This window comes from Salvelinus fontinalis, chromosome 1, assembly GCF_029448725.1.
Source record: "Salvelinus fontinalis isolate EN_2023a chromosome 1, ASM2944872v1, whole genome shotgun sequence".
NCBI classification, from domain to species: Eukaryota; Metazoa; Chordata; class Actinopteri; order Salmoniformes; family Salmonidae; genus Salvelinus; species Salvelinus fontinalis.
Window position 1 is genome coordinate 64,014,087 of NC_074665.1, and position 16,817 is coordinate 64,030,903.

A 16,817-nucleotide genomic window follows, 5' to 3' on the forward strand; every position below is an offset into this window, starting at 1 on the left:
GCATGGGTATACTTTTGATAGACACAGCTCACATTAACAGCAGAAAAATGGAAACATAATCTACATTGGTGGCTATATTTAATAATGTATAATGAAGCTTGATGCAGATAGATAGATAGATAGATAGATAGATAGATAGATAGATAGATCTCTCTTTATTTCAGAAGAAATATTTCAGAAGAGCTCTTTATGTAAGATGATACCTGCGAGTGTGGGTGCACTGTACCTTACCCTACTTGCTCGATCTCCCACTGCGCGCATGTCACTCCCGCCTATTCACCATAGCGAGGGTGCCCTCTCGCTCTCTCTCTCCTGCTCCCGTTTCGCTCTCTCTCTCCTGCTCCCGTTTCCCGGTGAATGATAACCTATCAACCGAGCGTTTTGCCTGTTCCGTACAGAGCAAGAGACCACGCATGAAAAGAGAGGAGCATCTTCAAATCGCACTACTGGGCTACAGAAACGACAGCCAGAGCACATTGGAACTAGGGGGTAGATTACCAACGGCAACACATTTTTTAAGTTTCACCTGTGGCGGGAGCACATTGAAAGCACAACCTGAGGACTGTTTATTCAACTTGAACGGATTTAGCGAACATAACTGCCCGGCGGATGATAAGCGTTCGGGACCGGGGTTGTCGTTTTCGTGGGGAGGCAGGTTAACATTACCAGAGCGAGGTGAGTGAGAGTGAAAGTTTCAGAGGGTATTGATGAATTAGCCTATCATGTCCACTATAATATACAGCCATGGGTGTAAGAAGATGCAGTAATGTATGTCATTGTTAACATAATGGATAAGAGCCTTACAGTTTAGGAATTGTTGCATTTTAACAACGTTGTGTCAGTGAGCTTGTTGGTCATTATAATGCGGTGAATCACAGCAGCCTATGACAGTGTTGTTGGCTGTATTGGCTCCGTCCTTTAGTTGTACAGCAGGTGTCTGTCTGTATGAAGAGCTGTGGACTATTTTCGGTTGAAATTAATATATAGTTTGGCATGAAAGGTAGCATGCTGGCAGCCGATCTAGAAGCGAGAGAGTGATGATGGACTCTCCAGTTTGACCGGACTCTCGCTGTTGCTTTCGAAGTGGAATGAATTTGCCCATTGATCTTATGTCAGATCTTGCATGGTTGAAGTCAGTGATGTAGAGAGAAGGCTATACTAGGCACTTTTAAACTCATGTAGCCTAACGATATTTGCAATGTGTTTTAGGGTTTACCCACCTATTAGTGTGAATTGAACGGGCTGATTGCTGCACATTCACTATTAGCTGATTCAGATAAAATGTCCATCGGCATGGCTAACTAGCCTGTGATGACGCGTTGATCTGATGGTCCATTTAAGCGTGGTACAGTTCTTTTAGACCAACCTTTACTTGGTTATGCTTTTTTCGTTGATACGAAAGGCATCGGTGTCTTAGTATGTGTCCAGTTGCAGGTGGAACTCCCAAAAAACAAATAATAATCAGAAAAATATTACATTTTGCGTTTCCATTTCCATTTGGGCAACCACCAATCAAAATCCAACACTACAAAATGTTGCTGGCTGTGTTCTGCATTCAGGTTGTCCTCTAACCCAGCGGTTTCCAACCTTTTTTGAACTGTGGTACACCTGAGATAACCATTCTTGCTGCAGACGTGAAATGCCACTATTAATTTATTTAGTAATAATGACATTTATCTAATCTGATCCATACTTTTTTAATATATTAAATAGGGTTCATTTGAACTATTATTTTAGTTTCGTGGTTCCTTACTCATGATTATTGATTGTGTGTACCCCTTTAAGAGAGTCCCGCAAACTGCGCCAGAGAGAAACGAAATGTAGCTCTGGTAAATAGGTCTTAGTTTTGAAAGGTTTGAGATAGAGACTAGCGGATTTCTGCATTGTAAAAGCCACGCTCCGTTTGTTTCTATTGCATAAACTGTGGTACAGCTAAGCCTAATCAGACTTGCCTGTGCTAATGATTCTCACAGGCGAAGTAAAATTATACAAATTACTTGGCTGGTGATGCACGCCTCTCAAATTATACAGCTTGAGCACACTGGATTTGAAACAACGGTACATATGTATCCATGTGCCTGCCATTCAATGTATTATCTGACCAACACTGGCCCTCTCAATCAAAATTCTGTCTGCATTCCACAGGTCACGCTTATAAACACAGCAAAAAAAGAAACGTCCTCTCACTGCCAACTGCGTTTATTTTCAGCATACTTAACATGTGTAAATATTTGTATGAACATAACAAGATTCAACAACTGAGACATAAACTGAACAAGTTACACAGACATGTGACTAACAGAAATGAAATAATGTGTCCCTGAACAAAGGGGGGGTTAAAATCAAAAGTAACAGTCTGTATCTGGTGTGGCCACCAGCTGCATTAAGTGCTGCAGTGCATCTCCTCCTCATGGACTGCACCAGATTTGACAGTTCTTGCTGTGAGATGTTACCCCACTCTTCCACTAAGGCACCTGCAAGTTTCCGGACATTTCTGTGGGGAATGGCCCTAGCCCTCACCCTCCGATCCAACAGGTCCCAGACGTGCTCAATGGGATTCAGATCCGGGCTCTTCGCTGGCCATGGCAGAACACTGACATTCCTGACTTGCAGGAAATCACGCACAGAACGAGCAGTATGGCTGGTGGCATTGTCATGCTGGAGGGTGATGTCAGGATGAGCCTACAGGAAGGGTACCACATGAGGGAGGAGGATGTCTTCCCTGTAATGCACAGCATTGAGATTGCCTGCAATGACAACAAGCTCAGTCCGATGATGCTGTGACACACCGCCCCAGACCATGACAGACCCTCCACCTCCAAATCGATCCCGCTCCAGAGTACAGGCCTCGGTGTAACGCTCATTCCTTCGACGATAAACACGAATCCGACCATCACCCCTGATGAGACAAAACCGCGACGTGTCAGTGAAGAGCACCTTTTGCCAGACCTGTCGGGTCCAGCGACGGGGGGCACGTTCACACAGATGAGCAGGGACCCTGGGCACCTTTCTTCTGGTGTTTTTCAGAGTCAGTAGAAAGGCCTCTTTAGTGTCCTAAGTTTTCATAACTGTGACCTTATTTGCCGACCGTCTGTAAGCTGTTAGTGTCTTAACGACCGTTCCACAGGTGCGTGTTCATTAATTGTTTATGGTTCATTGAACAATCATGGGAAACAGTGTTTAAACCCTTTACAATGAAGATCTGTCAAGTTATTTGGATTTTTACAAATGATCTTTGAAAGACAGGGTCCTGAAAAAGGGACGTTTCATTTTTTGCTGAGTTTATATGAATGTTCAAAAAAAGGATCACGATTAGGAAAAGTTTCACGGTACACCGTTTCAGTTTTTAACTGCACACCGGTTGAAAACCACTGCTCTAACCAGTAATGTAATACACATTTCCAGTTTCCATGTGGCTTTTGAGTTGTCTTAGTTTCAACAGCGCCAGGGCCGGCGCCAGAACAAATCAATTGGACAGGCATTTGGACAGATAACGTTTTTTTCACTGGACCTACTATGTGTGCACACTAGAACCACTGGGACTAAACTGCAATATTCTAACAGTGTAATTCATACATTTCATATATGATATATCTTAAATAATTTGTTTGTGTTTATGAAGGTCTTAGGTAATAGTATAATGAACAAAAATATAAACGCATCAAATCAAATGTATTTATAAAGCCCTTCTTACATCAATCAGCTGATATCTCAAAGTGCTGTACAGAAACCCAGCCTAAAACCCCAAACAGCAAGCAATGCAGGTGTAGAAGCACGGTGGCTAGGAAATACTCCCTAGAAAGGCCAGAACCAGGAAGAAACCTAGAGAGGAACCAGGCTATGAGGGGCGGCCAGTCCTCTTCTGGCTGTGCCGGGTGGAGATTATAACAGAACATGGCCAAGATGTTCAAATTGTCATAGAGAGAGAGAGAAAGAGAGAAAGAAAGAGAGAAAGGGAGAGAGAATTAGAGAGAGCATACTTAAATTCACACAGGACACCGGATAAGACAGGAGAAATACTCCAGATATAACAGACTGACCCTAGCCCCCCGACACATAAACTACTGCAGCATAAATACTGGAGGCTGAGACAGGAGGGGTCGGGAGACACTGTGGCCTCATCCGACGATACCCCCAGACAGGGCCAAACAGGCAGGATATAACCCCACCCACTTTGTCAAAGCACAGCCCCCACACCACTAGAGGGATATATTCAACCACCAACTTACCATCCTGGGACAAGGCCGAGTATAGCCCACAAAGATCTCCGCCATGGCACAACCCAAGGGGGTGCGCCAACCCAGACAGGAAGATCACGTTAGTGACTCAACCCACTCAAGTGACACACCCCTCCTAGGGACGGCATGGAAGAGCACCAGTAAGCCAGTGACTTAGCCCCTGTGATAGGGTTAGAGGCAGAGAATCCCAGTGGAGAGAGGGGAACCGGCCAGGCAGAGACAGCAAGGGTGGTTCGTTGCTCCATTGCCTTTCCGTTCACCTTCACACTTCTGGGCCAGACTACACTCAATCATAGAACCTACTGAAGAGATGAGTCTTCAATAAAGACCTAAAGGTTGAGACCGAGTCTGCGTCTCTCACATGGGTAGGCAGACCATTCCATAAAAATGGAGCTCTTTAGGAGAAAGCCCTGCCTCCAGCTGTTTGCTTAGAAATTCTAAGGACAGTTAGGAGGCCTGCGTCTTGTGACCATAGCATACGTGTAGGTATGTACGGCAGGACCAAATCGAAAGATACGTAGGAGCAAGCCCATGTAATGCTTTGTAGGTTAGCAGTAAAACCTTGAAATCAGCCAATGTCTTAATAGGAAGCCAGTGTAGAGAGGCTAGCACTGGAGTAATATGATCAAATTTTTTGGTTCTAGTCAAGATTCTAGCAGCCGTGCTTAGCACTAACTGAAGTTTATTTAGTCCTTTATCCGGGCAGCCGGAAAGTAGAGCATTGCAGTAGTCTAACTTAGAAGTGACAAAAGCATGGATGAATCTTTCTGCGTCATTTTTGTACAGAAAGTTTCTGATTTTTGCAATGTTACGTAGATGGAAAAAGCTGTCCTTAAAACAGTCTTGATATGTTTGTCAAAAGCGAGATCAGGGTCCAGAGTAATACCGAGGTCCTTCACAGTTTAATTTGAGACGACTTTACAACCATCAAGATTAATTGTCAGATTCAACAGAAGATCTCTTTGTTTCTTGGGACCTAGAACAAGCATCTCTGTTTTGTCCGAGTTTAAAAGAAGAACATTTGCAGCCATCCACTTCCTTATGTCTGAAGCACAGGTTTCCAGCGAGGGCAATTTTGGGGCTTCACCATGTTTCATCGAATATATGCTGTGTGTCATCCGCATAGCAGTGAAAGTTAACATTATGTTTCCGAATGACATCACCAAGAGGTAATATATATTGTGAAAACAATAGTGGTCCTAAAACGGAACCCTTGTGGAACACCGACATTTACAGTTGATTTGTCAGAGGACAAACCATCCACAGAGACAAACTGATATCTTTCCGACAGATAAGATCTAAACCAGGCCAGAACTTGTCCGTGTAGACCAATTTGGGTTTCCAATCCCTCCGAAAGAATGTGGTGATCGATGGTATCAAAAGCAGCACTAAGGTCTAGGAGCACGAGGACAGATGCAGAGCCTCGGTCTGACACCATTAAAAGGTAATTTACCACCTTCACAAGTGCAGTCTCAGTACTATGATGGGGTCTAAAACCAAACTGAAGCGTTTCGTATACATTGTTTGTCTTCAGGAAAGCAGTGAGTTGCTGCGCAACAGCTTTTTCAATTTTTTTTGAGAGGAATGGGAGATTCGGTTTAGGCCGATAGTTTTTAATATTTTCTGGGTCAAGGTTTGTCTTTTTCAAGAGAGGCTTTATTACTCTCACTTTTAGTGAGTTTGGTACACATCCGGTGGATAGAGAGACGTTTATTATGTTCAACATAGGAGGGCCAAGCACAGGAAGCAGCTCTTTCAGTAGTTTAGTTCGAATAGGGTCCAGTATGAAGCTTGAAGGTTTAGAGGCCATGATTATTTTCATCATTGTGTCAAGAGATATAGTACTAAAACACTTGAGTGTCTCCCTTGATCCTAGGTCCTGGCAGAGTTGTGCAGACTCTGGACAGCTGAGCTTTCGGGGAATACACAGATTTAAAGAGGAGTCCGTAATTTGCTTTCTAATGATCATGATCTTTTCCTCAAAGAAGTTCATGAATTTATCACTGCTGAAGTGAAAGCCATCCTCTCTTGGGGAATGCTGCTTTTTAGTTAGCTTTGTGACAGTATCAAAAATACATTTTGGATTGTTCTTATTTTCCTCAATTAAGTTGGAAAAATAGAATGATCGAGCAGCAGTGAGGGCTCTTCGATACTGCACGGTACTGTCTTTCCAAGCTAGTCGGAAGACTTCCATTTTGGTGTGGTGCCATTTCCGTCCCAATTTTCTGGAAGCTTGTTTCAGAGCTCGGGTATTTTCTGTATACCAGGGAGCTAGTTTCTTATGACAAATGTTTGATTTTAGGGGTGCGACTGCATCTAGGGTATTGCGCAAGGTTATATTGAGTTCCTTAGTTAGGTGGATAACTGATTTTTGTTCTCTGACATCCTTGGGTAGGCAGGGGGAGTCTGGAATGGAATCAAATAATCTTTGGGTTGTCTGAGAATTTATAGCACAACTTTTGATGATCCTTGGTTGGGGTCTGAGCAGATTATTTTTGATTGCAAACGTAATAAAATGGTGGTCCGATAGTCCAGGATTATGCGGAAAAACATTACGATCCACAACATTTATTCCACGAGACAAAACTAGGTCCAGAGTATGACTGTGGCAGTGAGTAGATCTGGAGACATGTTGGACTAAACCCACGGAGTCGATGATGGCTCCGAAAGCCTTTTGGAGTGGGTCTGTGGACTTTTCCATGTGAATATTAAAGTCACCAAAAATGTGAATATTATCTGCCTGTCACGATCGTCGTTGTAAGCATACTCCGACCAAAGCGCAGCGTGATATCGGTTCGACATCTTTTTATTATAAGAGAACCGAACAAAAAAACAATAAAGAATACACGACACGTGAAGCTCATGCAGTGCTCACAGGCAGCTACACAAAAACAAGATCCCACAAAACACAGTAGGAAAATGGCTGCCTAAATATGATCCCCAATCAGAGACAACGATAAACAGCTGCCTCTGATTGGGAACCATACCAGGCCAACATAGAAATAAGCACACTAGATCACCCACTATAGACACACCCCGACCTAACCAAAAATAGAGAATAAAAAGGCTCTCTATGGTCAGGGCGTGACACTGCCATAACTACAAGGTCCGATAGGAATTCAGGGAACTCAGTGAGGAACGCTGTATATGGCCCAGGAGGCCTGTAAACGGTAGCTATAAAAAGTGATTGCATAGATTTCATGACTAGAAGCTCAAAAGACGAAAACGTCTGGGTTTTTTGTAAATTGAAATTTGCTATCATAAATGTCAGCAACACCGCCGCCTTTGCGGGATGCGCGGGGGATATGGTCACTAGTGTAACCAGTGACCACTAGTGTAACCAGATTTACACGCTGAAGCTATGTTGCGCTTGTTGACCTCTGACTGTTTCATCCTAACATCGTTGGTGCGAATGTGGATAATAATAATGATAATCCCTTGTCCGGCTGCGGGGACTGTGCGGGGGGATTTATACTACTATCTGTACTTACTGGTGGCACAGATGCTGTTTCATCCTTTCCTACACTGAAATTAACCTTGCAGAACGATTGTGTCTGAAACTGGGCTTGCAGCACAGCTATCCTCACCGTAAGGCGATCATTCTCCTGTATATTACGAGTACAGCGACTGCAATTAGAAGGCATCATGTTAATGTTACTACTTAGCTTCGGCTGTTGGAAGTACTGCAACAATTTCAAATATTTTATTGAGTTACTGTTCATATAAGGAAGCGGTCAATTTAAATACATTTAATGGGCCATAATCTATGGATTTCCATAATCTATGGATTTCATGCATACAGATATGCATCTGTTGGTTACTTATACCTTAACAAAAGGTAGGGGCGTGGATCAGAAAACCAGTCAGTATCTGTTATGACCACCATTTGCCTCATGCAATTTGCCTCACCATTTGCCTCTCCTTCGCATAGAGTTGATCAGGCTGTTGATTGTGCCCTGTGGAATGTTGTCCCACTCCTTTTCAATGACTGTGTTAAGTTGCTGGATATTGGCGGGAACTGGAACACACTGTCGTACGCGTCGAGCCAGAGTATCCCAAACATTCTCAATGGGTGGCATGTCTGTTGAATATGCAGGCCATGGAAGAACTGGGACATTTTCAGCTTCCAGGAATTGTGTACAGATCCTATCGACATGGGGCCATGCATTATCATGCTGAAACATGAGGTGATAGCGGCGGATGGATTGCATTACAATGGGCCTCAGGATCTCGTCAAGGTATCGCTGTATATTCACATTGCCATTGAATCAAATGCAATTGTGTTTGTTGTCTGTAGCTTATGCCTGCCCATACCATAACCCACCACCACCGTGGGGCACTCTGTTTACAATGTTGATATCAGCAAACCCCTCACCCACACCACACACATGGTCTACGGTTGTGACGCCAGTTGGACATACTGACAAATTCTCTAAAATGACGTTGGAGTCAGCTTATGGTAGAGAAATTAACAAATTATCTGGCAACAGCTCTGGTGGACATTCCTCCAGTCAGCATGCCAATTGCACGCTCCCTCAACTTGAGACATCTATGGCATTGTGTTGTGAGGTAAAACTGCACATTTTAAGTGGTCTTTTATTGTCCCAGCACAAGGTGCACCTGAGTAATGATCGTGCTGTTTAATCAGCTTCTTGATATGCCACACCTGTCAGGTGGATGGATTATCTTGGCAAATGAGAAATGCTCACCAACAGGGAAGTTAACACATTTGTGCACAACATTTGAGAGAAATAAGTGTTTTGTGCTTATGGACATTTTCTGGGATAATTTCAGCTCATGAAACATGTGACCCACAATTTACATTTTGCGTTTATATTTTTGTTAGAATAGGAAAAATATATATTTCAAATATCACAAAAGCCTTTTCATTAGTTTGTGTTAACTGTAAATAATTCAAGTGTTCAATCAAATGCATTAGTTGAGTGCCTTTGTTATAACTATGAAACAGAAAACATATCTGTTGGAATGCAGTAACAGCTTCTTTTCATAACAAAATCAAAAAAATACCCCAACCACCAAGACGCACGGTCTGCAAGATGTGCGGTCAAAGGATGAAAACATCTGTAGCCTGTAGTGTGCTTGATAAATAGTGAAAATCAGCACAAAAGCACCTTCAAATATCGGGAGAAAGAGGGAGAAAGAGAGAAAGCAGGCCCTACTGCCGGGAGGAGGGGCAACAGGGGAAAACCATTAAAAAGATGTGACTCACCACCTGGATTCGGTCTTATGTAGCAAAATTTGAAATGTAAAAAAATAATAAAAATGGATAAAAGTAGAGACTCAGAGCTACAAAATGGAATATCATACACAGCATTTTTGAGGAACAATGGGAAAGTATTTCTACTTTGAAAGTTGATACACTTGTAAACTCACTTTTGAGAAAAGGCCTTTGAATGTTTTTGTACCTGCTAGAGAGCTCTCCTTTGTCTACACCATTCAGCATTGTTCACACTGTTAAGCCAGCCCCACCCATCTCTTTAAGGATTCACATGTGAAGTCATGTGCTAAACAGTGAGTAGTGTAGTAAAGTTTAAGACTAAAAGTGGTAGTAGCCTACAATAACAAAAAATTCCAGGTAAACATAATTTATGAATATTAGATGGCGTTTACCCAGACACACTTGTCTAAATTGATGGGTCATGTGAAGTAAATGCTTTAACCCCCAGCCACATACATCCATTGGTGGAAAAAGTGCTACATTGTCATACTTGAGTAAAAGTATAAATCATTTAAAATTCCTTATATTAAGCAAACCAGATGGCACAATTGTATTATTTCTATTGACATAGAGCCAGGGACACACTCAGATATGTATTTAGTGAGTCTGCCAGATCAGAGGCAGTAGGGATGACCAGGGATGTTCTCTTGATAAGTATGTGATTTGGACAATTTTCCTGTCAAAATGTAGAGTACTTTTGGGTGTCAATGAAAATGTATGGAGTAAAAAGTACATTATTTTTGTTACAAATGTAGTGAAGTAAAAGTTGCCAAAAATAGTTAAGTAATGTACAGATACCACAGAAAACTACTTCAGTATTTTTACTTAAGTACTTTACACCACTGCCCAAATGCCTTCAAACCAGTACATTAGCATACTTTATATACACTATTACACATGCACTTATCACAAAATATTCCATACATAAGTTAAGGCCATGCAACCTGAGTTTTTTTTGTTGCACATGTACAGTACATAAACAGATCATGCACCATATATTTATGTGGGGCACACTTGATACAGTCACATGATATTGTTGTGGTATGTCACAAAATCATGTTACGACCACACATCAATATATGTTTTATATATCAATATTCTGCTAAGTCTTGCTAAGTGGATGGCCTCAACAGAAGGTGTAGACAGTACAGCCAAATGCTTACTTGCATAGTAGCAATATCAGAAATAGTGTCAATATAAATAAAATATACAGTATGTACAAGAACAATATCAATAACGATATCTGTGATAGACGAGGTAGTTATATGCATACAATCAGGGGTAAAGTGGCTGAGCATCAGGATAAACAATAGTAGCAGCAACGTATGGCGTGTGTGTCATGTGAATAGAGGCACCGCAGACAGTGCTGATAACTGGTCCGTCCAAACCACTCATGAACAAGGGAATCTATATTCGGAGAGCCTGTTTCTGTCCTGCCCTTGATTTTGGTGCAGGGCATGTGATGTCTATAGCCTGTTAGTTGCAAAATTCCTGATCTTGTCAAAAATATAGTTTGTCCAGCTGTGTCCAGTCCAGGTGGTGCTTGTACAGGCAGACCATCTATGGGAGGAAGGATGTCAGCGTTGCGCAGCAGCTGAAACCTGGTCCCGACAGTCCAAACGCTCCTTGGCGACAACATCAGGCTCCAGAGCATCGAAGCTGTAAAACAGGGAATAACTACAAAAACTCAGAAGACGTTGCAACCCTACACAACATCAATTCACCTCCCAAGTTTAGATAAGAACAACCTCATACACTGGAAATTATTTTTTACCTGAAGTGCTGGTACTGCTTGATCTGTCGTAGCGACCTGAAGTACGGAGTCAGGTGTTGTTGCCAGCCATAGCTTTCCACCAGCACCATACCATCCTCCAGTCCAACCAGCTGTGGGATGTTGACCCCTGCCACAGTGCTGTCCTTCACAACACCAGCAATCTCAGACAAAGTGTTCACTCTGGTCTTTCTGAAGTGCTGCTCCAGATTGTGGTGGAGCTTGTGCATGGTCCACCAGTCACAATACCAGAGCACACACTTGTTCTTGTTTTGGCAACTGCTGTTATCACAATTCAGGTCCACACGTGTTTTCCCAACTCCGTAGTTGGTGAAGAGATGGTGCATGTTGTTGATGACTGCGCTGCTGCCTTTGCTTGCTATCTCTTTTGATGACTGTATGACTGGCGGTTTAGAGTCAGGCGTGTTCTACTGATTGATGCTGAAAGACAAATTCCAGATACAAATATTTTAGCATTATTATGCAATAGATGCGAAATGCCATTCTGAGATAACATCACTACGCAGTTCATACAGGTAATGTTAGCTACTGTAACTAGCCAGCCATCTAATGTCAGCTGGCTAGCAAACAGCAAGCTTTAGCTAGCAATACAAACCCATTGTCATAGCTAGCTAAAGTTAACCAATTGGTTCAATGTTAGCTAGTTAGCTAGCTAGCTAACATTAGGCTATAAGTAGCAAAAAATGAAATGGCATTCTGAGAAAACATCACTAACGTTACACACACGTCATACACAAGTTAATGTTAGCTAGTAAGCCACCTAACCTCAGCTAACGTTAACTACAGTAGCTAACAGCAAGCTTTAACTTGGCATCTTTTGTTTAGACAGGTCACGTTAACGTTAGCTAGCTACAAAATGAACTATAATCCCAATCCATAGAGTAACGTTACTAACAATACAAACCGATAGTCAAAGCAAGCTAAGTTAACTAACATTAAACCTAATGTTATTTGGTTAACAAGCCAGCCATCGAACTCCAGCTGGCTAGCTAACAACAAGCTTTAGCCTGCAATGAAAACAACTTTCTTACAAAATTAAAAACGTATATTATCTGAATGTGTAGCAAGATTCTTACCTGTATACATGGATGAAAGCTTCATGGCAGGCAGACTGCAACCCCTTTCATAAGACATGCTGTATTTCCGTTTAGTTTGCACAACTTGTTTGGCCCATTCTGTTCCACTGATTTCAAAACGTGTTATTTTCAGAGTCAGAGAGTCAGCATTCCTCATCCAGAAAGTAGTCCATCACAACTTTTTCTCACTGACCTTTTTTGATAGCGCCTGATAAATTCAGGGCAGCAATGTTATTGAGAGCAGTAGCAACATATTTGCAGTTCTCCGTGGATAACGTTATATATATTTTTTTAAACTAAAGTTGAAAGGATTATCTAGGCCAGGGGTGTCAAACTCATTTCGCATCGTGGGCCACATACGGCCTAGGGAGATGTCAAGTGGGCCGGACCATTAAAATTATACCATACTCTGCTATAAATAACCAAAATATCATGTCTTTCCTTTGTTTTGGTGTAAAGAAGCACAAGAACATTAGGAAAATATTGAATTTAATGAACTATCCTTTTACAAAACATTTCATGAAACACCTCATATTTCCTTAGACAAATGTGCAATTTACTTTTATCATTCACAAATATGCATTGCAACGGATCCCACTGATTGTACAAAGGCACAAAACTTTAATTGGTACTGAAAAATATAGTAATGCACTTTAAGATTAAATTAGACTTTTAAAGAAAGGAATTTTTAAACCACTTACACATACGCATATAAAATCTAAATGTAATCCCTGCGTACACCTTACAAACTAAGGAGAGTGATTTTAAATGTGTAATGAAGAAAGTGTTCGCCTGTCCTGTAAATCTGTAAACTTCATACATGAAACATACATACACATACAATACATACTGAACATTTATGGAGTTGTATGAACAGTAGAATTCCATCACACAACTTTTGTTTTGAAGCTGCTGACTAACATTAAAGTGCACATTTTTTAAATCACCACAGTAAGGATTCATCTTCACAGAGCTGTATTCTTTCAATGCAAACAGTATCTAAGGCAGCATTTTAAAGGTGTTAGTCTAGTCTGGACTTGTATTTGTTCCTGAAACTTGGCATCTTTTGGCCTGTACAAGTGCATCAACACCAGGTGTCATGTCCTGACTAGCTGTCACTTTCAGAATGTCATTTAAGTGCTTGTTTGTGAGCCTTGAACGCATTTTTGTTTTATTGATATTCATCACTGAGAAAATTTGTTCACAAAGGTAGGTTGTCCCAAACATGCACAAAATTTTAGCAGCCAGGGCTGTTAATTTGGGGTACCCTGGTAGTAGATACTGATAAAATCTGTCCAGACCTACAGAGGCAAATTTGCCCTTCAAATCTGCATCACACTGCAAATCAATTATCTCTAGCTGAATTTCGACCGGCAGATCAGAAGCTTTAACTGTGAAAGGTGAGCGAAAAACTGAAAATTCTGTCTCAAGTTCACCAAATACCTGAAAACGTTTCTCAAACTCCCGCAGTAGTCCTGCAATTTTGTCTTTGTACCGTTTCATGTCCGCATCAGGTCTGGTCACACACACATCTCTCAGACAGGGGAAATGAGCAGGGTTGCCATTTGCCAGTTGCATCTCCCACAAAGTCAGCTTCAACTTAAATGCATGTATGTTGTCAGAAAACTGTGTGACAACTTTTTTGCGGCCTTGCAACATTTTGTTCAGATTGTTCAAGTGTTCAGTAATATCAACCAAGAATGCAAGGTCCCGTAGCCATTCCTGAGATTGTAATTCCAACACCGGTTTTCCTTTTTTCTCCATGAACTGTCCGATTTCCTCTCGTAGATCAAAGAAATGCCTCAGCACAGCGCCTCGGCTTAACCATCTCACTTCAGTGTGGTATGGCAGGCTGTGGGTAATGTTGCTGTCGCTGAGAAGTTTGTCAAACTGACGATGGTTCAGACCTCTGGACCGGATGAAATTTACAGTGCGAACAACCACCTCCATGACGTGGTCCATTTTCAGCGACTTGCAACACAATGCCTCCTGGTGCAAAATACAGTGAAATGTCCAGAAACGATCTCCTCCATTAAGGGCTTGTACTTTGTCTTTGAACTTTGTCGCGACACCTGCTTTCTTTCCGACCATGGATGGCGCGCCGTCTGTAGCCAGGCTGACAGCGCGGGACCAGTCCACTCCAACTCTGTCCAATGCAGCCGAAAATGTCCTCGGCTGTTGTGGTGTCCATCATTGGCACCAACTCAAGAAACTCTTCAGTAACAGTCAATGTCTCATCAACTCCTCGAATAAATATGGCCAGTTGGGCCACGTCCGTGATGTCAGTGCTCTCGTCAATTGCCACGGAAAATGCAATAAATGACTTGACTCTCTGTTTCAATTGACTGTCTAAATCTGCCGATAGTTCCGAAATCCTCTCTGCTATAGTATTCCTCGTCAGGCTAATATTGGCAAAAGCTTGTCGCTTCTCGGGACATACAAGTTCAGCCGCCTTCATCATGCATCGTTTAACAAAGTCACCGTCGGAATACGGCTTCGATGCTAATGCTATTTCGCTAGCAATTAGGTAGCTGGCTTTTACCGCTGCTTCACTGACTTCTCGGCTCTGGATGAAAGTTGACTGCTGTTTCCTCAGACCCGCCAGCAATTCGTTAATCTTATCTCTTCTCAGTTGTCCTTGCAAGCCGTCATATTTTTCGCTGTGATGAGTCTCGTAGTGGCGTCGAATATTATATTCCTTCAATACCGAAACTTGTTGCAAACACACCAAGCACGAAGGTTTTCCGTGCATCTCTGTAAATAAATAGGACGTGGTCCATTTTTCTTTGAAAATTCTACACTCCTTATCTACTTTTCTCCGTTTGGATAACGACATTTTGGCTAATGAGGGTGTAGCGGAGAGGTAGAGACCAAGGTATTAACAACGTCGTAACAAGCAGCAGATGGCGCATTGATACCGTCTGCTGTTTTCAGTCTGTCTCAGTGATGCGGCTTGTCTTCTACTCTGATGGAAAGAGTGCGCCCCTTAGCGGATAATCCATGAATTGCAGCGAATTAAAAATATTAATTCCATGTCTTTTATGCATTTTTTCCACTTTCAAATTATCCTGCGGGCCTGATCGAACCTCCTTGGGGGCCGGTTCCGGCCCGCGGGCCGTATGTTTGACACCCCTGATCTAGGCATTATGAGCAGCTAATTTTATAAACACAAGATGCAACACCGCAGACCAATCCAAACTCATCTCTTGGCATGTCCAGCCCACTCATTATCTCAGCCAATCATGGCTAGCGGGAAGGTTGCTGTCTTTCTCTGTGGCTAAACCAACTAGGCCCGTAATTTAACAATTTTATTCATATTTACAGATGACATACAAGGTTGATATTAAGGCACATGAAAGTTCACATGTTCGAGGAGGCATTTCTGCCAAAAAACGCATTTTGAAGAAAAAAATATTTTTACGTTCAAAAGGCTCTCCTTTGAAGTTGTGACTTGCGACATATGCCTAGTTTCCTGAATCGGGTCACGAATGACATGCCCAATGACAGAGGGGGGCATGAGTTTAAACATTTTTTAATTCATGAGCAGTCCAAATGACTGTTTTATCGGTTCTAGTGTGGGTTTTATAGTAAAGACGTAATTTCTCTGTAAAAAATAATTACTTTTTAATGTGACATGAACACAACCAGTCATGATGTTTTCATCTGATTGTCAAACAAATCACTTAAAAAAAGTAGGTTGCCTTCGCCCAAAATTATTCCAGCATCCAAACAGTGTACTGTTCACCCACCAATTTTCCTTCAAGTCACAAGTTGCTGAAACTACCATCCTACCGGAGAAAGCATCCGAGGGAGCAAAACAGCGCTTACTACTGTATATGTCACCCTTGTATCTGATGCTGTCTGGACAATTTTTATTTATTTATCTAGGCAAGTCAGTTAAGAACACATTCTTATTTACAAAGACTACCTAGGAACAGTGGGTTAACTGCCTTGTCAGCTCAGGGATTCGATTTAGCAACCTTTCAGTTCCAGGTCCAAAGCTCTAACCACTAGGCTAATAGGCCACGCTGAAAAGAGTATGACAGGCTCCACATACTGAGATAGAGGGTTGCTGTTTCGCTTGCTTTACTGAGATTGATATGTCTTTCTGTCTGCGCATGTCTCGGTCAAATAAATGATCAATATAAAAATATTTAATTTGGACGGGCGAGGAGATATGGTAGGGCAGGCCAAACCTCCTAAGGCCCGCCCATAATGCATTAGGGTTGCTGTCATGCTGTATTTGATCCCAAGAGACTATCTGATACCAGTATAAGTATCTGCTGCGCTCTCACCAGGGTGTGAAACTCTACCAGCCACTCTGATTTTTTTTACCAGCCAAAATATTTATTTAGCCATAATTACACACTGCCCTACCCTGTGCTTTGACCTCTTTCTCCCCTCTCTCTCCAGATGAAATCTCGCGTCTTGTGACGGCCGGCCGCCAAACAACCTGCCCGCTTGACCCTATC

The 16,817-nt window shown here is 42.2% G+C and overlaps 1 protein-coding gene across 3 annotated transcripts in view; it reads left to right on the forward strand.

Annotated features, from left to right (window-relative positions):
• The first annotated feature begins 235 nt into the window (after positions 1-235).
• Positions 236-16,817, forward strand: part of LOC129859640 (zinc finger matrin-type protein 4-like) — a 176,282-nt gene continuing 159,700 nt past the window's right edge. Inside the window, exon 1 of one of the 3 annotated variants that reach the window (XR_008760195.1) lies at positions 236-675. The gene's annotated coding sequence lies outside the window, so the exon portion shown is untranslated. The remainder of the gene's footprint in view (positions 676-16,817) is intronic. The other 2 variants (XM_055929692.1, XM_055929685.1) reach the window with 2 other exon arrangements.